Source organism: Heterodontus francisci, unplaced genomic scaffold (genome assembly GCF_036365525.1).
Source record: "Heterodontus francisci isolate sHetFra1 unplaced genomic scaffold, sHetFra1.hap1 HAP1_SCAFFOLD_61, whole genome shotgun sequence".
NCBI lineage: Eukaryota > Metazoa > Chordata > Chondrichthyes > Heterodontiformes > Heterodontidae > Heterodontus > Heterodontus francisci.
In genome coordinates this window covers 3,132,025-3,156,668 of record NW_027141441.1, presented here as the reverse complement: position 1 = coordinate 3,156,668, position 24,644 = coordinate 3,132,025, and the positions used below count along the sequence as shown (strand labels likewise).

General features: G+C 43.9%; 1 protein-coding gene and 1 non-coding gene across 2 annotated transcripts in view; one reads left to right on the top strand and one right to left on the bottom strand.

The window, feature by feature from the left end:
* Positions 1-24,644, bottom strand: part of LOC137363434 (histone H2A-like) — a 67,450-nt gene that overhangs the window by 13,534 nt on the left and 29,272 nt on the right. The gene's annotated exons all lie outside the window — the stretch shown is intronic.
* Positions 2,199-2,271, top strand: trnaf-gaa (transfer RNA phenylalanine (anticodon GAA)). The gene has a single exon. It is a non-coding gene; the product is annotated as a tRNA-Phe (tRNA).

Here is a 24,644-nt window from a genome sequence, read left to right as displayed (position 1 = left end):
AAAGGATTGATTAAGAAGGGGGAAATAGAGTATGAGAGTAAGCTAGCAGAGAACATAAAAACTGACTGTAAAAGCTTCTATAGATATGTGTAGAGAAAAAGATTACTGAAGACAAATGTGGGTCCCTTACAGTCAGAAACGGGGGAATTTATAATAGGGAACAAAAAAATGGCAGACCAATTAAATACATACTTTGGTTCTGTCTTCACAAATGAGGATACAAATTACCTCCCAGAAATGTTGGGGAACATAGGGTCTAGTGAGAAGGAGGAACTGTATGAAATCAGTATTAGTCGGGAATGTTTGGGAAATTGATGGGATTGAAGGCCGATGAAACCCCAGGGCCTGATAATCTACATCCCAGAGTACTTAAGGAAGTGGCCCTTGAAATAGCGGATGCATTTGTGGTCTTTTTTCAAAATTCTATAGACTCTGGAACAGTTCAAATGGATTGGACGGTAGTTAATGTAACTCCACTATTTAAAAAAAGAGGCAGAAAGAAAACAGCGAATTATATACCGTTTAGCCTGACATCAGTCGTGGGGAAAATGCTGGAGTCCATTGTAAAAGATGTAATAGCAGAGTGCAATAATAACTCGTCTCCACTCCTAGTATTTCTAAATCCCACACATTCACTATAATGTGAACCATTATTTCCTGTTGTGTCTCTCTCAGATTTGTAAACTTCACTGTATTGGAGTGAGGTGACATCTACTGGTGGGAAGCAAGAACTGCAATCAAGCAGCAGAAACTCCACAGTCTGTCAGGGTTAAAGAAACATTGCAATGTGAGGAAACAGCGAAGTGGTTTGATTGGGTAGATGGAGACATGATTCCACTTGTGGTGGTGTCTGAAGCAAAGGCCAGAAATACAAAATTGTCATTAATAAAAGAAATGAGGAATTCATGAAAAATGTAGTAACGTAGTGAATGGTTACAATGTGAATAGAATAGAAAGTGAGATTGGATGGACAGAAGCAGTCTGAAAGGATGGCAGAAACAAAAGGTGAGTGCCCTGAAACGTTAACTGTGTTTCTCTCAGCACAGATGCTGCCAGTGCTGCTGAACATTTCCAGCACTTTCTGTTTTTATTTCAGCATTTGCAGGATGTTGCTTTGATCTGAAAAAAAAATGGATGATTGGCTGGGGGTTGCAGTGAAATTCCACAGCAGCTAAAGAAACCTGACTGGTCAGTGCTCGTTGGTCTAGGGGTATGATTCTCGCTTAGGGAATGTGGTAGATTAACATGTAAGAAATTCACAGTTCTAATCCCAGATGAGCCCTGGCCTGCTGGCATTTTTAGATTAAGGTTATCCATTGGTTTCAGCCTTGCAGAAGGTGGAATTGATTTCCATGCGGAGCTGGCTTGAGGATCAGACAACTGGATTCAAAGAGCTTGTCGACAAAATTGTAATTAACTAAATGGACAGATAGCCAAGTGGGAATATAAAGTTGTTGCAGTAATTGTGACCTGACTCCAAAAACAACTGGACTGGGTTCTGGACTGGAATGGAATGGAATTCTTCAGTGTTTCTGTTGTTTGGCTTGCATTGACTCATCGATTTTCTTGTTTTTCACTTTGTCGATGGCTTTGAATAATTGTGGATCCTTCTTCAGGGTGTCTTCTTTCACCAGGTAGTTCTGACCTCTGATGATGTTGATTGTAATCAGCTTCAATTCGCTGATAGTTTTGGAACTGAGCAGATTTCCTTTGCTTGAGTCTACAACATGGAACTCAGTCTGACATGTGGACCCATGGGAGGATTTGAATGCCACCCCTGCGTTGGAGTTGCATCCATCCAATAAGAGACCGAGTAGAAGTGACAGTTCTGTCAGTCGAATATGAGACTTTTAATGACAGGGTTGTGAGTTTGAGTGCCATTCTGTTTTTCCCTTTTGTAAGGCTTCATGAGCAGAGAGTACAGGGAGTGTCTGAAATGAGCAAGTCTCGCTTTGATTCAGGACTCTTACCTCTCAGCAGCATCTCACTATGAAAGATTGAATTTGATCTCATTTCATTGTCAGCTCGGGGTCTGTGCGGCTCAGTGGCACTTCTGGCTGTCTCCCGCTTCACAATCCATCAGTACTGAGAAAGCAATGGGGAATATTACTCACATGTTGTGTTCTTTAATTTTTTGGAAAACTTGAATGTATGTATTTTCTTCCAAAACAAGGACACCAAACCACTGCTAATGTAGGGCTGAAATAGCTCAGTTGGGAGAGCGTTAGACTGAAGATCTAAATGTCCTTGGTTCAATCCCGGGTTTTAGCAATTTTGCTTCCTTATGCGTCCCTTGCCTTGGTTCTGATTTTCCGGTTGCACAATTTACTGTGAAATTATTTACCAAGCACCAGTGGATTGATTTTGAGAAACAACACAGAGTCATTTACAGCACAGAAGGTGGGCGTTTGGCCTATCACGTCCATGCTGGCTCTCCCCGGAGCAATCGAGTCAGTTCCACTCTCCAGCTCGATCCCTTTCCTCCTGCAAGTTTCTTTCCTTCAAGTATCCATCCAATTTCCTTTTCAAATCATTGATTGTCTCTGCTTCCACCACACTCGTGGGCCAAGTCATTACCACCCACAACATAAAAAATTCCACCTCATCAAGGATGGGAAATACTTACATCTTCTATATTTGTTTATTCTCTATTTCTATGAGAATAGACTGGCAGTCAACATGAAAGGAAACCCAAAAATCTTCGAGCAGCATGTAAATGATAAGTGGGTAGTAAGAGGTTGAGTCGGGCCTATTAGGGACAAAAAGGATAATATAAGCTTAGAGGTGCAGGGCAATGTTAATCTACTTAATGAGTACTTTGCATCAGTGATCACTAAGGAAGTGGAATTTGACAAAATATCAGTTGAAGTGAAGAAAGTAGAGGCAATGGAGAGAGTACAAATTAGGAGAGGGAGGTACTAAAAAGGCTGGCTGTGCTTAGGGAAGATAAATCACCTGGTCCGGATGGCTCACATCCCAGGTTGCGAAAGGAAATGCGGATGCAGATAACGGGGTTAATCTTCCCTGGATACGGGGGAGGTGCCAGAGGATTAAACAGTGGCAAATGCGACACCCTTATTCAAGAAAGGGTGTAAGGACAGTCCGGCTAACTACAGGCTAGTTAGATTAACAGCAGCGGTGGGTAAGGTTTTGGAAAGAATAATCAGGGTAAAAAATCAACAGTCACTTGGAGAGGTTCGAGTTAATTAAGGAGAGTGAGCATGGATTTATAAATGGGAGTTCTTGCTTGACTAATCGAACTGCATTTTCTGATGAACTAACAGAGCAGGTTGATGAAGGGAATGCAGTGGATGTTGTTAAAATGGATTTTAAGGAAGCGTTTGACAAGGTACCACATACAAGGGCGGTTAACAAAATTGAGGTTCGTGGAATGGGAGGGTCAGTGTCCAATTGGATAGAAAATTGGTTTAAGGACAGAAAACAGCGAGTCTTATTAAATGGTTCTTTGTCAGACTGGAGGATAGTCGACAGTGGTGTTCCCCAAGGGTCAGTGCCAGAACCACTGCTTTTTTTGCTCAAGGTAAGTGATTTGGATCTTGGAATACAGAGTAGAATCTCAAAATATGCCGATGACATCAAACCTGGAGGAGCAGCAAACAGTGAAGATGATATGAACTGCCTGCAACAGGACAGTGATAGGCTAGCAGAATGGGCAGACAGGTGGCAGATGGAATTTAATAGTGACAAGTGTGAGGTGATGTATTTTGGCATAAGGAATAGGGAGAGGCAATATATACTTAATGGCACAGTTCTAAAGAGTGTACTGGAATAGAGGGACTTGGGGTTCATGTGCATCAATCTTTGAAGGAGGCAAGTCATATTGCGAGAGTGGTTAGCAAAGCATATGGGATCTTGGGCTTTATAAATAGAGGCATTGAGTACAAAAGCAGGGAAGTTATGCTGAACCATTATAAAACTCTGGTTAGGCCCCATGTGGAGTGTTGCTTCCAGTTCTGCTCAGCAGACTTTAGAAAGAATGTGAGGGTCCTTGAGAGGACGCAGAGGCGATTTACAAGAATGGATCCAGGGATGGGGGATTTTAGTTCCAAGTTTCGGTTGGAAAAGCTAGGATTATTCTGCCTTTCTCAAAGGAGATTAGTGGAGAATTGATAGAGGTGTAAAACACCTCCAGAGAACAGGCCATCCTGGACTGGGTATTGTGTAATGAGAAAGGATTAGTTAACAATCTTGTTGTGTGGGGTCCCTTGGGGACGTGCGTCCATAATATGATAAAATTCTTCATTAAGATGGAGAGTGAGAGAGTTGATTCCGAGACTCGTTTCCTGAATCTAAACAAAGAAAACTATGAAGGTATGAGGCGGGAGTTGGCTATGATAGATTGGGGAACGTTACTTAAAGGGTTGACAGTGGATAGGCAATGGCTAGCATTTAAAGAGCGCATGGATGAATTACAACAATTGTTCATTCCTGTCTGTGCAAAAGTAAAACAGGAAGGGTGGCTCAACTGTGGCTTACAAAAGAAATTAAGGAAAGTATTAGATCCAAGGAGGAGAAATATAAAATGGCCAGAACAAGCAGCAAACCTGAAGATTGTGCGCAGTTTGGAATTTAGCAGAGGAGGACAAAAGGATTGATTAAGAAGGGGGAAATAGAGTATGAGAGTAAGCTAGCAGAGAACATAAAAACTGACTGTAAAAGCTTCTATAGATATGTGTAGAGAAAAAGATTAGTGAAGACAAATGTGGGCCCCTTACAGTCAGAAACGGGGGAATTTATAATGGGGAACAAAGAAATGGCAGACCAATTAAATACATACTTTGGATCTGTCTTCACAAAGGAGGATACAAATTATCTCCCAGAAATTATGGGGAACATAGGGTCTAGTGAGAAGGAGGAACTGTATGAAATCAGTATTCGTAGGGAATGTTTGGGAAATTGATGGGATTGAAGGCCGATAAATGCCCAGAGCCTGATATTCTACATCCCAGAGTACTTAAGGAAGTGGCCCTTGAAATAGCAGATGCATTTCTGGTCTTTTTTCAAAATTCTATCGACTCTGGAACAGTTCCAATGGATTGGACGGTAGTTAATGTAATTCCACTATTTAAAAAAAGAGGCAGAAAGAAAACAGCGAATTATATACCGGTTAGCGAGGCCTGGACAAGGTATGCCAGCCAAGAGCGACGTCTCAATTCATTCCATCTTCGCTGCCTTCGGAGAATACTTGGCATCAGGTGGCAGGACTATATCTCCAACACAGAAGTCCTTGAAGCGGCCAACACCCCCAGCTTATACACACTACTGAGTCAGCGGCGCTTGAGATGGCTTGGCCATGTAAGCCGCATGGAAGATGGCAGGATCCCCAAAGACACATTGTACAGCGAGCTCACCACTGGTATCAGACCCACCGGCCGTCCATGTCTCCGCTATAAAGACGTCTGCAAACGCGACATGAAATCGTGTGACATCGATCACAAGTCGTGGGAGTCAGTTGCCAGCATTCGCTAGAGCTGGCGGGCAGCCATAATGACAGGGCTAAATTGTGGCGAGTCGAAGAGACTTAGTAGTTGGCAGGAAAAAAGACAGAGGCGCAAGGGGAGAGCCAACTGTGCAACAGCCCCGACAAACAAATTTCTCTGCAGCACCTGTGGAAGAGCCTGTCACTCCAGAATTGGCCTTTATAGCCACTCCAGGCGCTGCTTCACAAACCACTGACCACCTCCAGGCGCGTATCCATTGTCTCTCGAGATCAGGGGGCCCAAAAGAAGCCTGACATCAGTCGAGGGGAAAATGCTGGAGTCCATTATAAAAGATGTTATAGCAGAGTGCAATAATAACTCGTCTCCACTCCTAGTATTTCTAAATCCCACACATTCACTATAATGTGAACAATTATTTCCTGTTGTGTCTCTCTCAGATTTGTAACCTTCACTGGATTGGAGTGAGGTGACATCTACTGGCGGGAAGCAAGAACTGCAACCAAGCAGCAGAAACTCCACAGTCTGTCGGGGTTAAAGAAACATTGCAATGTGAGGATACAGCGAAGTGGTTTGATTGGGTAGATGGAGACATGATTCCACTTGTGGTGGTGTCTGAAGCAAAGGCCAGAAATACAAAATTGTCATTAATAAAAGAAATGAGGAATTCATGAAAATGTAGTAACGTAGTGAATGGTTAGAATGTGGACAGAATAGAAAGTGAGATTGGATGGACAGAAGCTGTCTGAAAGGATGGCTGAAACAAAAGGTGAGTGCCCTGAAACATTAACTGTGTTTCTCACAACACAGATGCTGCCAGAGCTGCTGAACATTTCCAGCACTTTCTGTTTTTATTTCAGCATTTGCAGGATGTTGCTTTGATCTGAAAAAAAATGGATGATTGGCTGGGGGGTTCCAGTGAAATTCCACAGCAGCTAATAAAGCCTGACCTGTCAGTGGCTCGTTGGTCTAGGGGCATGATTCTCGCTTAGGGAGTATGGTCAATGAACATGCGAGAGAACCCGGCTTCAAGTCCCGGACGAGCCCTGGTCTACTGGCATTTTTAGATTAAGGTTATCTATTGGTTTCAGCCTTGCAGAAGGCGGAATTGACTTCCATGCGGAGCAGGCTTGAGGACAAGACAACTGGATTCAAAGAGCTTGTCGACAAAATTGTAATTAACTAAATGTACAGATAGCCAAGTGGGAATATAAAGTTGTTGCTGGAATTGTGACCTGACTCCAAAAACAACAGGACTGGGTTCTGGACTGGAATGGAATGGAATTCTTCAGTGTTTCTGTTGTTTGGCTTGCATTGACTCATCGATTTTCTTGTTTTTCACTTTGTCGATGCCTTTGAATAATTGTGGATCCTTCTTCAGGGTGTCTTCTTTCACCAGGTCGTTCTGACCTCTGATGATGTTGATTGTAATCAGCTTCAATTCGCTGATAGTTTTGGAAGTGAGCAGATTTCCTTTGCTTGATTCTACAACATGGAACTCAGTCTGACATGTGGACCCATGGGAGGATTTGAATGCCACCCCTGCGTTGGAGTTGCATCCATCCAATAAGAGAGCGAGTAGAAGTGACAGTTCTGTCAGTCGAACATGAGACTGTTAATGGCAGGGTTGTGAGTTTGAGTGCCATTCTGTTTTTCCCTTTTTTAAGGCTTCATGAGCAGAGAGTACAGGGAGTGTTTGAAATGAGCAAGTCTCGCTTTGATTCAGGACTCTTACCTCTCAGCAGCATCTCACTGTGAAAGATTGAATTTGATCTCATTTCATTCTCAGCTCGGGGTCTATGCGGCTCAGTGGCACTTCTGGCTGTCTCCCGCTTCACAATCCATCAGTACTGAGAAAGCAATGGGGAATATTACTCACATGTTGTGTTCTTTAATTTTTTGGAAAACTTGAATGTATGTATTTTCTTCCAAAACAAGGACACCAAGCCACTGTTAATGTAGGGCTGAAATAGCTGAGTTGGGAGAGCGTGAGAGTGAAGATCTAAAGGGCCCTGAATCAATCCCAGGTTTCATCAATTTCGCTTCCTTATGCGTCCATTGCCTTGGTTCTGATTTTCCAGTTGCACAATTTACTTTGAAATTATTTACCAAGCACCAGTGGATTGAATTTGAGAAACAACACAGAGTCATTTACAGCACAGAAGGTGGTCGTTTGGCCTATCACGTCCATGCTGGCTCTCCCCGGAGCAATCTAATCAGTTCCACTCACCAGCTCGATCCCTTTCCTCCTGCAAGTTTCTTTCCTTCAAGTATCCATCTAATTTCCTTTTCAAATCATTGATTGTCTCTGCTTCCACCACACTCGTGGGCCAAGTCATTACCACCCACAACATAAGAAAGTTCCACCTGATCAAGGATGGGAAATACTTACATCTTCTATATTTGCTTATTCTCTATTTCTATGAGAATAGACTGGCAGTCAACATGAAAGGAAACCCAAAAATCTTCGAGCAGCATGTAAATGATAAGTGGGTAGTAAGAGGTTGAGTCGGGCCTATTAGGGACAAAAAGGATAATATAAGCTTAGAGGTGCAGGGCAATGTTAATCTACTTAATGAGTACTTTGCATCAGTGATCACTAAGGAAGTGGAATTTGACAAAATATCAGTCGAAGTGAAGTGAGTAGAGTCAATGGAGAGGGTACAAATTGAGAGAGGGAGGTACTAAAAAGGCTGGCTGTGCTTAGGGTAGATAAATCACCTGGTCTGGATGGCTGGCATCCCAGGTTGCGAAAGGAAATGCGGATGCAGATAATGGAAGAGTTTGCCATAGTCTTCCAATCTTCCCTGGATACGGGGGAGGTGCCAGGAGTCAACATTGGCAAATGCGACGCCCTTATTCAAGAAAGGGTGTAAGGACAGTCCGGGTAACTACAGGCTAGTTAGATTAACAGCAGCGGTGGGTAAGGTTTTAGAAAGAATAATCAGGGTAAAAAATCAACAGTCACTTGGAGAGGTTTGAGTTAATTAAGTAGAGTGAGCATGGATTTATAAATGGGAGTTCATGCTTGACTAATCTAACTGCATTTTTTGATGAACTAACAGAGCAGCTTGATGAAGGGAATGCAGTGGATGTTGTTTATATGGATTTTAAGGAAGCGTTTGACAAGGTGCCACATAAAAAGGGGGTTTACAAAATTGAGGTTTGTGGTATAGGAGGGTCAGTGTCCAATTGGATAGAAAATTGGTTTAAGGACAGAAATCAGCGAGTCTTATGAAATGATTCTTTGTCAGACTGGAGGATAGTCGACAGTGGTGTTCCCCAAGGGTCAGTGCTAGAACCACTGCTTTTTTTGCTAAAGATAAATGACTTGGATCTTGGAATATTGAGTAGAATCTCAAAATATCCCGATGACAACAAACTTGGAGGAGTTGCAAACAGTGAGGATGATATGAACTGCCTGCAACAGGACAATGATAGGCTAGCAGAATGGGCAGACAGGTGGCAGATGGAATTTAATAGTGACAAGTGTGAGGTGATGTATTTTGGCATAAGGAATAGGGAGAGGCAATATTTACTTAATGGCACAGTTCTAAAGAGTGTGCTGGAATAGAGGGACTTGGGGTTCATGTGCATCAATCTTTGAAGGTGGCAAGACATATGGCGAGAGTGGTTAGCAAAGCATATGGGATCTTGGGCTTTATAAATAGAGGCATTGAGTACAAAGCAGGGAAGTTATGCTGAACCATCATAAAGCTCTGGTTAGGCCCCTGTTGGAGTGTTGCTTCCAGTTTTGCTGACCACACTTAAGAAAGAATGTGAGCGTCCTTGAGAGGATGCAGAGGAAATTCACCAGAATGGTTCCAGGGATGGAGGATTTTAGTTACAAGGTTAGGTTGGAAAAGCTAGGGCTGTTCTGCCTGTGTCAAAGGAGAGTGAGCGGAGAATTGATTGATGTGTTTTCGGCTGTGACAGTTTTAAATAAGTTGGCAAGGAAACATTGTTCCCGTTAACTATTGGTACAAGGACTAGGGGACACAGATTAAAGGTTTAGGACAGGAGGTACAGGGGGAATGTGCGCAATAACTTTTTTACACTGATTGGTGATGATCTGTAACTCGCTGCCCACGAGGGCGGTGGAAATGGAGACAATCGAGGATTACAAAAGGAATTTGAATGGGCACTTGAAGGAAATAATTTTCCAGGGCTATGGGGATCGAGCAGACAAGTAATAACTCGTCTCCACTCCTGGTATTTCTAAATCCCACACATTCACTATCATGGGAACAATTATTTCCTGTTGTGTCTCTCTCAGATTTGTCAACTTCACTGCATTGGAGTGAAGTGACATCTACTGGCAAGAAACAAGAACTGCCGTGATGAGATCAGCCATGATTGTATTGAATGGCAGAGCAGGCTCGAGTGGCTGACTTGCCGACTCCGGCTCCTCGTTCTTATGTTCATCGAATCATACAGCACAGGAGGCCATTCGGCCCCATTGTGCCTCTGCTGACTCTCTGACAAAAAGATGCAATTAGTCCAACCCCCTGCCTATTTCCCCATAATCCTGGAGAATTTCACTTTGAAATATTTGTCCAATTCCTTTATGAAAGTTATAATTGAATCTGTTTCCACCACCCTGTCAGACAATTCATTCCAAATCTGAATCAGTTACTGGGTAAAAAGATCTCTCCTCACCTCCCCTTGACATTTTTGGCCGATTATTTTAAATCTGTGTCCTCTGGTTACTGACCCCCAGGACAGTGGAAACAGTTTCTCCCTCTCGACCCTATGAAAATCCTTCATGATTCTGAACACCTCTATTTAATCTTCCCTGAACTTTCTCTACTCTGAGGAGAACAATCCCAGCTTCACCAGCCTGTCCAGAGAACTGAAACCCCGCATCTCTGGGATCATTCTTGTAAATCTCCTCTGAACTGTCGCAGAAGCTTTGATGTCCTTTCTAAAGCCTGGTGCCCAGAACTGGACACATTACTCGAGCTGAGATCGAGCCAGCGACGCCCACATCCCACGAACGAATAATAAAACACTCCCGAACCAGTCCCCAATTCTTAAGCATTTATCGACGCTCCCTGCCCAGTCCCCAAATCCTCTTCATTTAGAAACGCTCCCTGCCCAGTCTCCAACTCGTATTCAATTATAGACACTCCCTGCCCAGTCCGCAGTTCTTATCCATTTACAGACGCTTCCTGACCAGTACCCAAATCTTATTCATTTAGAGACGCTCCCTGCCCAGTCCCCAATTCTTATCCATTTACAGACGCTCCCTGACCAGTACCCACATTTTATTCATTTAGAGACACTCCCTGCCCAGTCCCTAATTCTTACCCATCTACAGACGCTCCCTGACCAGTACCCAAATCTTATTCATTTCGAGACACTCCCTGACCAGTACCCAAATTTTATTCATTTAGAGACGCTCCCTGCCCAGTCCCCAATTCTTATCCATTTACAGACGATCCCTGACCAGTACCCAAATTTTATTCATTTAGAGACGCTCCCTGCCCAGTCTCCAATTCTTCTCCCTCTCCAGACGCTGTCTGCCCAGTCACCAATTGTTATCCATTTATAGACGCGGTTTCGGGAAGCCTCACCGGGAAAAGCTTCACCACCGCCATCCGCAGGGATACAGATAGGATTGTTCCATGTTATTGTGGCCGTGAGGCCCTGCTCCAGCTGTGTGAGCCACCAAAGTCTTCTCGCACTTTGTGAATATCCCGCTACAACTCCGAACCCGCAGCTCCAGCTGCTGACAGAGCTGTCTCTACTGCGCTTGCGCGCCCCGCTCCTGTCACAGATTGGGCGGATTCTAGGCCGCTGAGCATTCTGGGTACCACACCTGTCATTAATGCGATTCTTTCAGCTGAAAGGTTTTATTACGTACATTTCATGACCTGGAATCGTCGTGAGTGTTTTCTTTTGCACCTGTCAATGCCTGGGAGGATAGAGTCAGCTTCACTTTGTAGCCATGAGTTTCTGGTGTGAGAAAGTGGTGTTTAACTCAGTATATTTCAGTTTTTGGTCTGTGACTGTGGGTATTATTCAGTACCTGTTTGTTTCTGCTATTGCTCTGTGAGTTTCACCACATATCTTTCAACAACTTGTATGTGAGCATCAGCTTTTGTCGAGATCTATCAGTTTCTGAGAAGTGAGAAAGGGTTTGATTCTATCCCTATCAGTTTCTGTTGCATGCATGTGTCTTTAATCTGCACCTCCTCTGAGTGTGTCTTCTTCTCTGTACTTGTAGGTGAGTATGTGTTTTGCTTTGTATCTCTCAGTCTTTGAAGTGTGAGCCTGGGTTTGTACCTAATTTCCTTTGTACCTTGCAGTTGGGATATGAAAGAAAGATTTTTACACGTTACCTGCCAACTGCTGCGACGTGACTGTGGGTTTCACACTGTATCTGTCAATTTCTTGTCTGGTAATGCGAAGTTTACAGTGTACCTGTCAGTTTCTAGTCCAGGACTGATTGGTTTTACTCTGTCCCTAGCATTCGCTGGTATGTTAGTGTGGGGTTTACATTGTACCTGTCAGTTTCTTGTATGTGATTGTTGATTTCACTCTGAAAAGAATCATAGATCATAGAATAGTTACAGAACAAAATTAAGCCATTCAGCTCATTGTGCTTGTGCTGCTTCTCTGCACGAGCAACTCAGCTCATGCCACAGACTCATGTATTCCATGAAAACATGCAATTTTTTTCACTTCAGATAATTATTTTATACCATTTTGAAAACCATGGTTGAATCAGCCTCCATCACACTCTCAAACAGTGCATATCAGATCTTAACCACTCGCTGTGCAAAAGAAGTTTTTCCTCATGTTGCCTTTGGTTCTTTTGCCATTCACCTTAAATTGGTGTCCTCTGGTTACAGAGCCGTGAATAATATTCCCCATTGCTTTCTCAGCACTGATGGATTGTGAAGCGGGAGACAGCCAGAAGTCCCACTGAGCCACACTGACCCCGAGCTGGGAATGAAATGAGATGAAGTTCAATCTTTCACATCGAGGTGCTGCAGAGAGATAAGAGTCCCGAATCAAAGTGAGACTTTCTCATACTTTTGCTGAATTTCATTTCAAACACTCCTTGTACTCTCTGCTAATGAAGCCTTAAAAAAGGGAAAAACAAAATGGCACTCAAACTCACCACCCTGAAATTAAAAGTTTAATGTTTGACTGACTGAACTGTCACTTCTACTCGGTCTCTTATTGGATGGATGCAACTGTATTCTTCAACGCAGGGGTGGCATTCAAATCCTCCCATGGGTCCACATGTCAGACTGAGTTCCATGTTGTAGACTCAAGCAAAGGAAATCTGTTCAGTTCCAAAACTATCAGCGAATTGAAGCTCATTACAATCATCATCATCAGAGGTCAGAACTACCTGGTGAAAGAAGACACTCTGAAGAAGGATCCACAATTATTCAAAGGCATCGACAAAGTGAAAAACAAGAAAATCGATGAGTCAATGCAAGCCAAACAACAGAAACACTGAAGAATTCCATTCCATTCCAGTCCAGAACCCAGTCCTGTTGTTTTTGGAGTCAGGTCACAATTACTGCAACAACTTTATATTCCCACTTGGCTATCTGTACATTTAGTTAATCAAGCTCTTTGAATCCAGCTCTCTGGTCCTCAAGCAGGCTCCATATGGAAATCAATTCCGCCTTCTGCAAGGCTGAAACCAATCAATGACCTTAAACTAAAAATGCCAAAGAAGAAGGGCTTGTCGAGGATTTGAACCCAGGATCTCTCACACATTAATTAATTACTCACCCTAAGCAAGAATCATACCCCAAGATCAACATGCTACTGATATCAGAACTTCCTTTTAGCTCCTGTGGAATTTCACTGGCGGCCAAAGCCGATCATTCATTTTTTTTTCAGAGCAAAGCAACATCCTGCAAATTCTGAAATAAAAACAGAAAGTGTTGGAAATGTTCAGAAACTCTGGCAGCATCTGTGGAGAGCGAAACAGAGTTAACCTTTCAGGGCGTTTACCTTTTGTTTGAGCCATCCTTTCACACTGCTTCTGTCCACCCAATCTCACTTTCTATTCTGTCTAGATTCCACCCACTCACTACCTAAATACATTTATCATGAATTCCTCATATCTTTTAATAATGACAATTTTATATTTCTGGCCTTTGCTTTGGACTCCACCACAAGTGGAATCATGTCTCCATCAACCCAATCAAACCCATTCACTATTTCCTCACATTGCAATGTTTCTTTCACCCTGACAGACGATGGAATTTCTGCTGCTTGATTGCAGTTCTTGCTTCCTGCCAGTAGATGTCACCTCACTCCAGTACAGTGAAGGTGACAAATCTGAGAGCACACAAGAAGTAATTGTTCACGTGACAGTGAACAGGTCCCTCTATTCCTGCACACTCTTTCGAACTGTGCCATTAAGTATATATTGCCTCTCCCTATTCCTTCTGCTAAAATGCATCACCTCACACTAGTCACTATTAAAATCCATCTGCACCTGTCTGCCCATTCTGCTCGCCTATCACTGTCTTGTTGCAGGTGGTTCATTTCATCCTCACTGTTTGCCACTTCTCCAAGTTTGGTGTTATCGGCATATTTTGAGATTCTACTCTATATTCCAAGATCCAAGTCATTTATCTGTAGCAAATAAAAAGCAGTGGTTCCAGCAGTGACCCTTGGGGAACAGCACTGTCGACAACCTTCCAGTCTGAGACTGAACCATTTATTACGACTTGCTGTTTTCTGTCCTGAAGCCAATTTTCTATCCAATTGGACACTGACCCTCCTATTCCATGAACCTCAATGTTGTTAATCACCCTTTTATGTGTCGCTTCTTAAAATCCACATAAACAACATCCACTGCATGCCCTTCATAAACCTTCTCTGTTAGTTCTTCATAACATGCAGTTAGATTAGTCAAGCATGAACTCCCATGTATATATCCATGCTCACTCTCCTTAATTAACTCAAACCTCTCCAAGTGACTGTTGATTTTTTCCCTGATTGTTCTTTCTAAAACCTTACCCACCACTGCTGTTAATCTAACTGGCCTGTAGTTAGCCGGACTGTCCTTCCACCCTTTCTTGAATAAGGGTGTCACATTTGCCACTGTTTAATCCTCTGACACCTCCCCCGTATCCAGGGAAGATTGGAAGATTATAGCAAGCCCTTCTGTTATCTGCATCCACATTTCCTTTCGCAATCTGGGATGAAAGCAATCCGAACCAGGTAATTTATCTTCCTGAAGCATAACCAGCCTTTTCAGTAACTCCCTCTCTCAATTTGTACCCTCTCCATTGCCTCTACACTCTCCACTTCTACTGATATTTTGTCAAATTCCACTTCCTTAGTGATCATTGATACAAGGTAATCATTAACTAGATTAACATTGCCCTGCAGCTCTAAGTATATATTACCCTCTTGGTCCCTAATGGGGCCCTTTTCCTTTTGGGCCTCCTTATCTCGAGAGACAATGGATACGCGCCTGGAGGTGGTCAGTGGTTTGTGAAGCAGCGCCTGGAGTGGCTATAAAGGCCAATTCTGGAGTGACAGGCTCTTCCACAGGTGCTGCAGAGAAATTTGTTTGTTGGGGCTGTTGCACAGTTGGCTCTCCCCTTGCGCCTCTGTCTTTTTTCCTGCCAACTACTAAGTCTCTTCGACTCGCCACAATTTAGCCCTGTCTTTATGGCTGCCCGCCAGCTCTGGCGAATGCTGGCAACTGACTCCCACGACTTGTGATCAATGTCACACGATTTCATGTCGCGTTTGCAGACGTCTTTATAACGGAGACATGGACGGCCGGTGGGTCTGATACCAGTGGCGAGCTCGCTGTACAATGTGTCTTTGGGGATCCTGCCATCTTCCATGCGGCTCACATGGCCAAGCCATCTCAAGCGCCGCTGACTCAGTAGTGTGTATAAGCTGGGGGTGTTGGCCGCTTCAAGGACTTCTGTGTTGGAGATATAGTCCTGCCACCTGATGCCAAGTATTCTCCGAAGGCAGCGAAGATGGAATGAATTGAGACGTCGCTCTTGGCTGGCATACGTTGTCCAGGCCTCGCTGCCGTAGAGCAAGGTACTGAGGACACAGGCCTGATACACTCGGACTTTTGTGTTCCGTGTCAGTGCGCCATTTTCCCACACTCTCTTGGCCAGTCTGGACATAGCAGTGGAAGCCTTACCCATGCGCTTGTTGATTTCTGCATCTAGAGACAGGTTACTGGTGATAGTTGAGCCTAGGTAGGTGAACTCTTGAACCACTTCCAGAGCGTGGTCGCCAATATTGATGGATGGAGCATTTCTGACATCCTGCCCCATGATGTTCGTTTTCTTGAGGCTGATGGTTAGGCCAAATTCATTGCAGGCAGACGCAAACCTGTCGATGAGACTCTGCAGGCATTCTTCAGTGTGAGATGTTAAAGCAGCATCGTCAGCAAAGAGGAGTTCTCTGATGAGGACTTTCCGCACTTTGGACTTCGCTCTTAGACGGGCAAGGTTGAACAACCTGCCCCCTGATCTTGTGTGGAGGAAAATTCCTTCTTCAGAGGATTTGAACGCATGTGAAAGCAGCAGGGAGAAGAAAATCCCAAAAAGTGTGGGTGCGAGAACACAGCCCTGTTTCACACCACTCAGGATAGGAAAGGGCTCTGATGAGGAGCCACCATGTTGAATTGTGCCTTTCATATTGTCATGGAATGAGGTGATGATACTTAGTAGCTTTGGTGGACATCCGATCTTTTCTAGTCGTCTGAAGAGACCACGTCTGCTGACGAGGTCAAAGGCTTTGGTGAGATCAATGAAAGCAATGTAGAGGGGCATCTGTTGTTCACGGCATTTCTCCTGTATCTGACGAAGGGAGAACAGCATGTCAATAGTCGATCTCTCTGCACGAAAGCCACACTGTGCCTCAGGGTAGACGCGCTCGGCCAGCTTCTGGAGCCTGTTCAGAGCGACTCGAGCAAAGACTTTCCCCACTATGCTGAGCAGGGAGATTCCACGGTAGTTGTTGCAGTCACCGCGGTCACCTTTGTTTTTATAGAGGGTGATGATGTTGGCAGCGCGCATGTCCTGGGGTACTGCTCCCTCGTCCCAGCACAGGCATAGCAGTTCATGTAGTGCTGAGAGTATAGCAGGCTTGGCACTCTTGATTATTTCAGGGGTAATGCTGTCCTTCCCAGGGGCTTTTCCGCAGGGGCTTTTCCGCTTACTACCTGCTTATTATTTAAAGACTGCTCAAAGATTTTTGGGTTCCCTTTCATGTTGACTGCCATTCTATTCTCGTAGAGATAGAGAATAAGCTAAATATAGAAGATATAAATATTTCCCATCCTTGGGTGAGGTGGAATTTTTTTATGCTGTGAGTGGTAATGTCCTGACCCACGAGTGTGGTGTAAGTAGAGATAATCAATGATTTGAAAAGGAAATTGGATGGATACTTGAAGCAAAGGAACTTGCAGGAGGAAAGGGATCGAGCAGGTGAGTGGAACTGAGTAGCTGGCTCCGATAATTGCTGCAGTCACTTCGATCCCCCTTAATTTTGTACAAGCTGACAATGTTTGCATCACGCATGTTTTGAGCCCTTGTTGAGCTGGACTATGGTGGGCTCACTGTCCAGTTCCTCCATGACAGGGAAGTCTGGAGTGGCACTGAGAGCTACTTCAATGACAATGTTCTCCGTTATGTAGAGTTCAAGGTAATGCTCCACTCACCTTTCCATCTGCTTGTTAGGTTCAGTGATGATCACCCCTGTCTTTGTCTTCAAAAGGTGCTGATTTAGTTACTACTGGGCCCATTGCTTTCTTAATTCCTTCATACATCCCTCTAGCATCCCCGGATTCAGCAGCAGAGTTTTAACCAGTATTGATTGGTGCAGTGCTGAGCAGTCTGCAGAGACTTGTTTCTGGCAGCTCTGAGAGCATCCAGATGTTGCTTGCTGGGGACTTGTTTGTAGTTCATGTGGGCTCTCCTCTTAGTTACAGTAACTGACTCCATTTCAGTCCAATAAGCCTCAAACCAGTCAGCATTCCTCCCATCTCTTTTCCTATACACAGTGAGTGCAGAGTTATAGATGGTGGTGTGCAGATGATTCCACTTTGACACTGCACTGAGGCCTTGAGCATTGTTGTCTGAAAGAGCCTGATCGAGGATGTTGAGGAACTCCTGGGTCAGTGGTTCGGCAAGTGTTGATCAGAGGACGACCTTTCTTCATGGATGGATGAAGCTTCCTTGGCTGAAGCCTGACCTTGTTACACACCAGGGAGTGGTCAGTGTCACAGTCAGCGCTGTGATAGCTGTGAGTGATGAGGACACTGCTGAGGGTGGTATGTCTGGGGATGATAAGGTCTAGCTGGTGCCAGTGGCGTGATCTCGGATGTCTCCAGGACACCTTGTGGCACAGCTTGACCTGGAAGTAGCTGTTCATCACACAGAATCCATGGTGACAGCATAGCTCCAGCAACCTCTGTACATTTTCGTTCATCTTGCAAATCCCCTGGTGCTCTATGCACATTGGCAAAGCTGTGTAGTCAGTATCCAAGCTTGTGTTGAAGTCTCCTAGAAGGTACAGTCCCTCAGTGCTGGGAATTCTACTGATAGCAGTGTCAAGTGTCACATAGAATTGATCCTTGACATCTGGGGTGGAGGTGAGTGTCGGGACATAGATGCACATGAGATTAACTGGGCCCACGCTTGTTGACAAGTGAAGAGTAAGAAGTCTCTCTGAGCCTACTGTGGGTGGTTCACTCATCTCAAGTAGCGTGTTTTTTACTGTGAAACCCACTCCATGCTCACGACTTGCCTCTTGGGCTTTCCCCTGCCAGAAGAAGGTGTAGTGTTTCTTTTTGAGGGATCCACTTTGAACGAGTCTAGTTTCTTGCAGCTCAGCAATGTCCACATTGAGCCTTGTGAGTTCCTTGTCGATCACAGCTGTCTTGTGTGTGTCATCAACCTGCAAAAGGTTGTCGGTAAGGCCAGAACACATGGTCCTTACATTCCAGCTTGTGATGCGAAGGACTGGTGTCTTCTTTGTTGAGTTTGTTTTTCTTGGTGCATAGATAATCAATGCGCCTGTTGAGAGATGACTCTCTAAGCTCCAAGCACCCATTGAAGCAAGCAGGTCATGCCTTCACAGCACTTAACTGACTGGGGGCTGCCCAGCTTGGAGTGAATGGTAGCTATCCGATGAGACACTAAGAGCTCTCCCACTGTCCGAAGTAACTCCTGGTGCTCATACTCTCCACCAATTCAATGAGAGCTTATAATCAGTAACTGTTTATTCCCGGGTTGTGCTAATGTTTAACCAAGAAGCTGGAGTGTCCTCTCCAGGGCACAGGCCTGGGCAAATAGCTTGGAGACCCTGAGCATCAGGACCCCCTCTCAGCATTGCTAGTATTGTCCAAAGGAAATGAAAAACCAGTACTGTTTGTTACCAGCTCTGCTGTTGGAGTTGCTGGAAAACTGCCTGATAAGTAACAGGTAACTGCCTCCAGGACTCCACTCCGGATTTACTCTCCAGGTTTACTCCCTCAGCCTTCTTATTCATTTATTTAGAGATACAGTACTGAAACAGGCCCTTCCAGCTCACCGAGTCTGTGCCGACCATCAACCACCCATTTATACTAATCCTACATTAATCCCATATTCCTACCACATCCCCTCAATTCCCCTCCCACCTACCTACACTAGGGGCAACTTACAATGGCCAATTTACCTATCAACCTGCAAGTCTTTGGCTGTGGGAGGAAACCGGAGCACCCGGCAGAAACCCACGTGGTCACAGGGAGAACTTGTAAACTCTGCACAGGCAGTACCCAGAATCGAACGCGGGTCACTGGAGGTGTGAGGCTGCGGTGCTAACCACTGCGCCACTGTGTCTTCTCGAGACACCCATCGAGAAGTGAGACTTTTTGCCCAGAGATGGGGCTCTGTTTCTTGGCATCAGGATGGAACCACACACCAGTGGGCCTGTATGACATGCACAAGGATATCACACACTGCCCCATCCCTGGTACAGATCAGAGTCAGACACTGAACAGATTGCAACCCACAAGGACATCACAACCTTCCCGCTCTCTGGGACAGGTCAGTGTGATACACCAAACAAACAGCACCCCACAGGGACCTCATAAATGCCACGTCCCTGTGACAGATCAAGGTCAGACACTGCAAATATTGCAACCACAGGAACATCACAAATTGCCCCATCCCTCGGACAGCTCGGGGTCTGACATTGAACATATTGCAACAACAAGGACATTACTGTATAACTCCCTCCATTCGGAAAAACAAGCATTCACCCTACTTTTTATCCTGCAGCCAATTTTGGATCCACACTGCCACTGCCCCTTTAATCCCTTCTGCTTGAATTTTGTTAACAAGTCATAGAGAGATGCAAAACTGAAACAGGCCATCCGGCCCACTGAGTCTGTGCTGACCAACCACCACCCATTTATAGTAATCCTACACCAATCCCAGATTCCCTACCACATCCCCACCATTCTCTTACCTACACTAGGGGCAATTTGCAACAGCCAATTTACCTATCAACCTGCAGTCTCTGCTTGGGGGAGGAAACCGGAGCACCCAGCAGAAACACACACAGTCACAGGGAGAACTTGTAAACTCTGCACAGGCAGTACCCAGAACTGAACCTGGGTTGCGAGAGCTGTGAGGTTGCAGTGCCAACCACTGTGCCATTGTGCTGCCCCAAGTCTAGTTTATGGTACCTTTTCAAACACAATTTTGATGTCCAGACACGTACCATTAACCTCACCGCCCTCGTCAACTCTCTCTGAAACTTCATCAAAGAAATTAATTTATTAATTATTTCAGACACAATCTTCTGTTAACCAATCTGTACTGGCTGTCATTTATTAGCCCATGTTCTACCAAGTGACAGTTAATTTTCTCCTGGATAATTGTCTCTAAAAGTTTCCCCACCACCGACATTAGACTAATTGGTCTGTAGTTCCTGGGTTTATCTCTCTTTTTAAACAGGGCTGTAATATTCACAACCCTTGCAGACTTATCTTTTAATTCTGGAAAGTCTATTGCAGACAATCACTTTGGGCATGACTTTAACCAATTAAAGCAACAGGATACTTGATTAATCAGTACAGAACTTTTATTGAGAGTAAAATAATACTTAATAATTGAAAGTAAAATTATACTTAACAAACTTGGGGAATATAACTTTACAGCTCTGGGGACTGGTCGAGCTTGGTCTCAGAGTGTCACGGTCCTCTTTGTCCAGTCTAAATCCCTCATCAGGTGGACAACTTGGTCGATGATCTGAGCCTTTACCACTGAGGCCTTCTAGTGTTCCTGCACACTGAAACCTTACAAGCTCCCTACTTTTAACCCCTGGATGGCCATCACACCACCATGTAAAATAATAATTGGTCCTAGCTGTTGCTAGGTACATTTAATTTGTTCTTAATAATGTCTTCCACTGACAGTCACCTGTCCTCAGAATCTCAGACATGAGTACAATGGAGTGGTTTCACACTGTCTCTCAATCTGATCTGAAACAAGTTTCCTGTTCATTAAATCTAGACTCTTGAAGGTCACGCTGCAGCATACCATTTGTTTTATCAGGGGTCCGAGAAAGGTCCATTGTTTAAATAAATTTCGCTGAAACTGTCCTTTCCCACAAAGACACAGAAACTCACAGTAATTAGATTGAACTACCTTGAAATGAAAACCCATTCTCTCTAAAATGTTTATTGATTCATTAATTATAACTCAATCAAGGTTCATTACTTTTACAATCATCTGTTTCAGGATGGGTAGCTACTCATTAATTATACAGGATATAAACGTTAGTACTGAACACAAAATGGTTCCTTTGGTCATGTGTTCATTATAAAATGGCTTTCTTAACGTTGTTAGTTATGACAATGGATACATGATAAAAATGGTCAAGTTAAACTGAGATCGAACTACCCAAGCTTACCTCCATCCTCCAGTCCTCTGGCATCATTCGCATATTCAAGGAGGATTGAAAGATTGTGGTTCGAGTCTCCGCTATTTCCACCTTGACTTCCCTCAGCAACCCAGGATGCAGCCCATCCAGACCGGGTGACCTTTCTACTGTGAGCACTGCTAACCTTGTAATTGTCTCCTCTTTATCTATTTTCATCCCCTCCAAATTCTCCACTTCCTCCTCCTTTACTGTGACATTTGCAGCACCCGTTTGTTTTGTGATGACAGATGAAATGTACTAAATTAGTACCTCAGCCACACCCTCTGCCTCCACAGGATCTCCGAATTGACCCACCCTTTCATTGACTGTCCATATGTTGGCAAAAGACTTCAGTGTTCCCAGTTATGTGACCTGCTAATCTTTTCTCATACATTCTCTTGCTGATCTCATTTCCTTTTTCAGCTCTCCTCTGTACTTTCTGTATTCTGCTTGTTTCTCTACTGCATATGAATCCTCACATGATTTTCCAGTGAATGGTTTTTGAACTATTTTGTAAAAGGATTTAGTTTTGTAAATTTCTCCTTAGCTCCCCTCATGGTCAGGCAGAAAGTTTAACTGCTGTGTTTTCAAACAGCAACAGCTTCATTTGAAAAGCCATTGGGACAGGATTCCGGGTTTTAATCCAGTCACAAATCTGGTTCTGATGTCTTGTGGCTCCAGCTGTCACATGACCTGTCAGAGGATGACCTCATAATTGACCCAGTCATGGAGCTGTGGGTTGATGTTTAAATTGATTCAAAATAATTTTCCAGAAGGACAATCAAAATGAATCGATATATAAAAGGTAGATTTTGTGAATTTGTGCTCCCAGTGGAAATTCCTGCAGAGTCTGCTGGTTTTTATATCCGCAATTCCCCACAGGAAGCTCTGTGCTCGGAGTCTGTATTCATTACATCAATATTATACAGAATCATTTCATGGGAGACCACAGTGTGAATTGTAGACAGGTGGGTCAGTTTTAACTTTCAAAGTAACACAGAAGCAAAATACTGCTGATACTGGAAATCTGAAATAAAAACAGAAAATGCTGGAAATACTCAGCAGGTCTGGCAGCATCTGTGGAGAGAGAAACAAAGTTAACGTTTCAGATCTGTGACCTTTCATCAGAACTGAGCTGAAATTGTCTGAGGGACTGAGATTGTGGAATCAATTTCAGGGTCAAAGACATTGTACTTGGTAAGGATAGGAAGATGGAGATTATTAAGTACAGTGCAAAAATATAGATACTTTTACATTATTTTAATCAAAATTGATTTAAACTTTGTGCTCATGAATCCTATCTTTTGATCACAATGACACTGATAACAATGGAAAAAGCAAGACTTACATTTCACGACCACAGGACATTGCAAAGCCTTTTACAGCCAATGAAGGAAGGACTTTTCAAGTGTAGTCACTCAACAGTACAATAGAGTACCCTACAATAAAGATGTGTAAGATTCTCACCACACAACTGCCAGACAATGACCATCCCAAACAAGAGAGAATCTAACCATCTCCCTTTGACATTCAATGGCATTACCATCGCTGAATCCCCCACTCTCAACAACCTGGGGGTTACCATTGAGCAGAAACTGAACTGCAGTAGCCATATAAATATTATGGCTACAAGAGCAGGTCAGAGACTAGGAATCCTGCGGCAAGAAACTGACCTCCTGACTCCCCAAAGCCTGTACACTAGTCAGGGGTATGATGGAATACTCTCCACTTGTCTGGCTGGGTGCAGCTCGAACAATACTCAAGAAACTCAACAGGACAAAGCAGCCCGCTTGATTGGCACCCCATTTACAACATTCATGCCCTCCATCACTGGCACACAGTGGCAGCAGTGTGTACCATCCACAAGATGCACTGCAGCAATGTGCCAAGGCTCCTGAGACAGCACCTTCCAAACCTGCGACCTTTATCACCTAGAAGGACAAGGGCAGCAGATGCATGGGAACACCACAACCTGCAAGTTCCCCTCCAAGCCACACACCATCCTGAATTGTAACTGTATCACCGTTCCTTCACTGCTGCTGGGTCAAAATCCTGGAACTCTCTTCATAACAGCAGCACATGGACTGCAGTGGTTCAAGAAGGCAGCTCAGCATCACCTTCTCAAGGCAATTAGGGATGGATAATAAATGCTGGCCGAGCCAGCGACACCCACCTCCCATGAATGAATAAAAAAAATGATAATATCCTGTAATCCTCCAAAGTAGAAAATACAGATGGAAATGAAAAATAATAAAACACAGTCAGCATGGATTTCACAAAGAAAGACTTGATTAACCTTATCTTTGAAAAATCAACAGCAAGAGTAATATAGCAGATGTAGAAGAGTTTAAGTTAAAAAAGCCTCATCTATTTATGTGCTTGAACCATCAAATTGTGGGTTAACAAACAAACACACTAACTGACAGAGCTGCATGTTGTGCTTACTAAATTACCCTAAAGTAGGGTGTTATTGAGTTAAAGCTTCAGGTTGCTGCAACCAGAATAGCCATTGTCCACTATCAGTTTTACTGTAATAAATAAAGGGTGGAACATTCATTGTGAATCTATAGAAACAGTCTGGTCCTGCACACTGCAGACACATCCACATCATCACCAACCAGCTCTCCTATAATTGGTGCAGTTATTTGACTTTACCCCATTCGCTCCATGGAATTACTTTTAAAAGATTTTAAATTACAAGCAGTTTTGTTAATGTTCAGCCTTTGAGAAGAAATCATTCCCTGGCCACAGTGGAGAGAGCATTGAATATAAAACAGTTGACTACCAGGTAACACAGTGAAAGCTCATCAGCTAATCTATAATTACTTACTTTTCTTATTTTTGCTCTTGCTATTCGGTTTTTCATCATTTTCAGCTCCTGACTGTGGATATTATTGTGATTAAATGTGAAAAGATGCACTGTGTCTCAGCCCCAGTATATTGACTCTTTCTCTGTACAGTGTTGTATACACTCAGATACTGACACTGTCTCTCCCTCCCTCAACTTTCCAGCCCTGACATTGCAGAAAGAGCCGCTCAAAGTTACACATTCTGACTGTTTGCAGTTGATTAGTGAGAGATTATTAACGTATCCTCCTGCAGCACTGCCTCGGTTAATAACAGCAGATCTAAGTCACATTTCAGATACAGAAACAGACGCATCAATTATTCACTCTTTCCCAGAGTGAGTGAGGCCGGGACAAGCAGCAACATTCCGGCCCCACACTCTGCAATTACCCAGCACCAGCG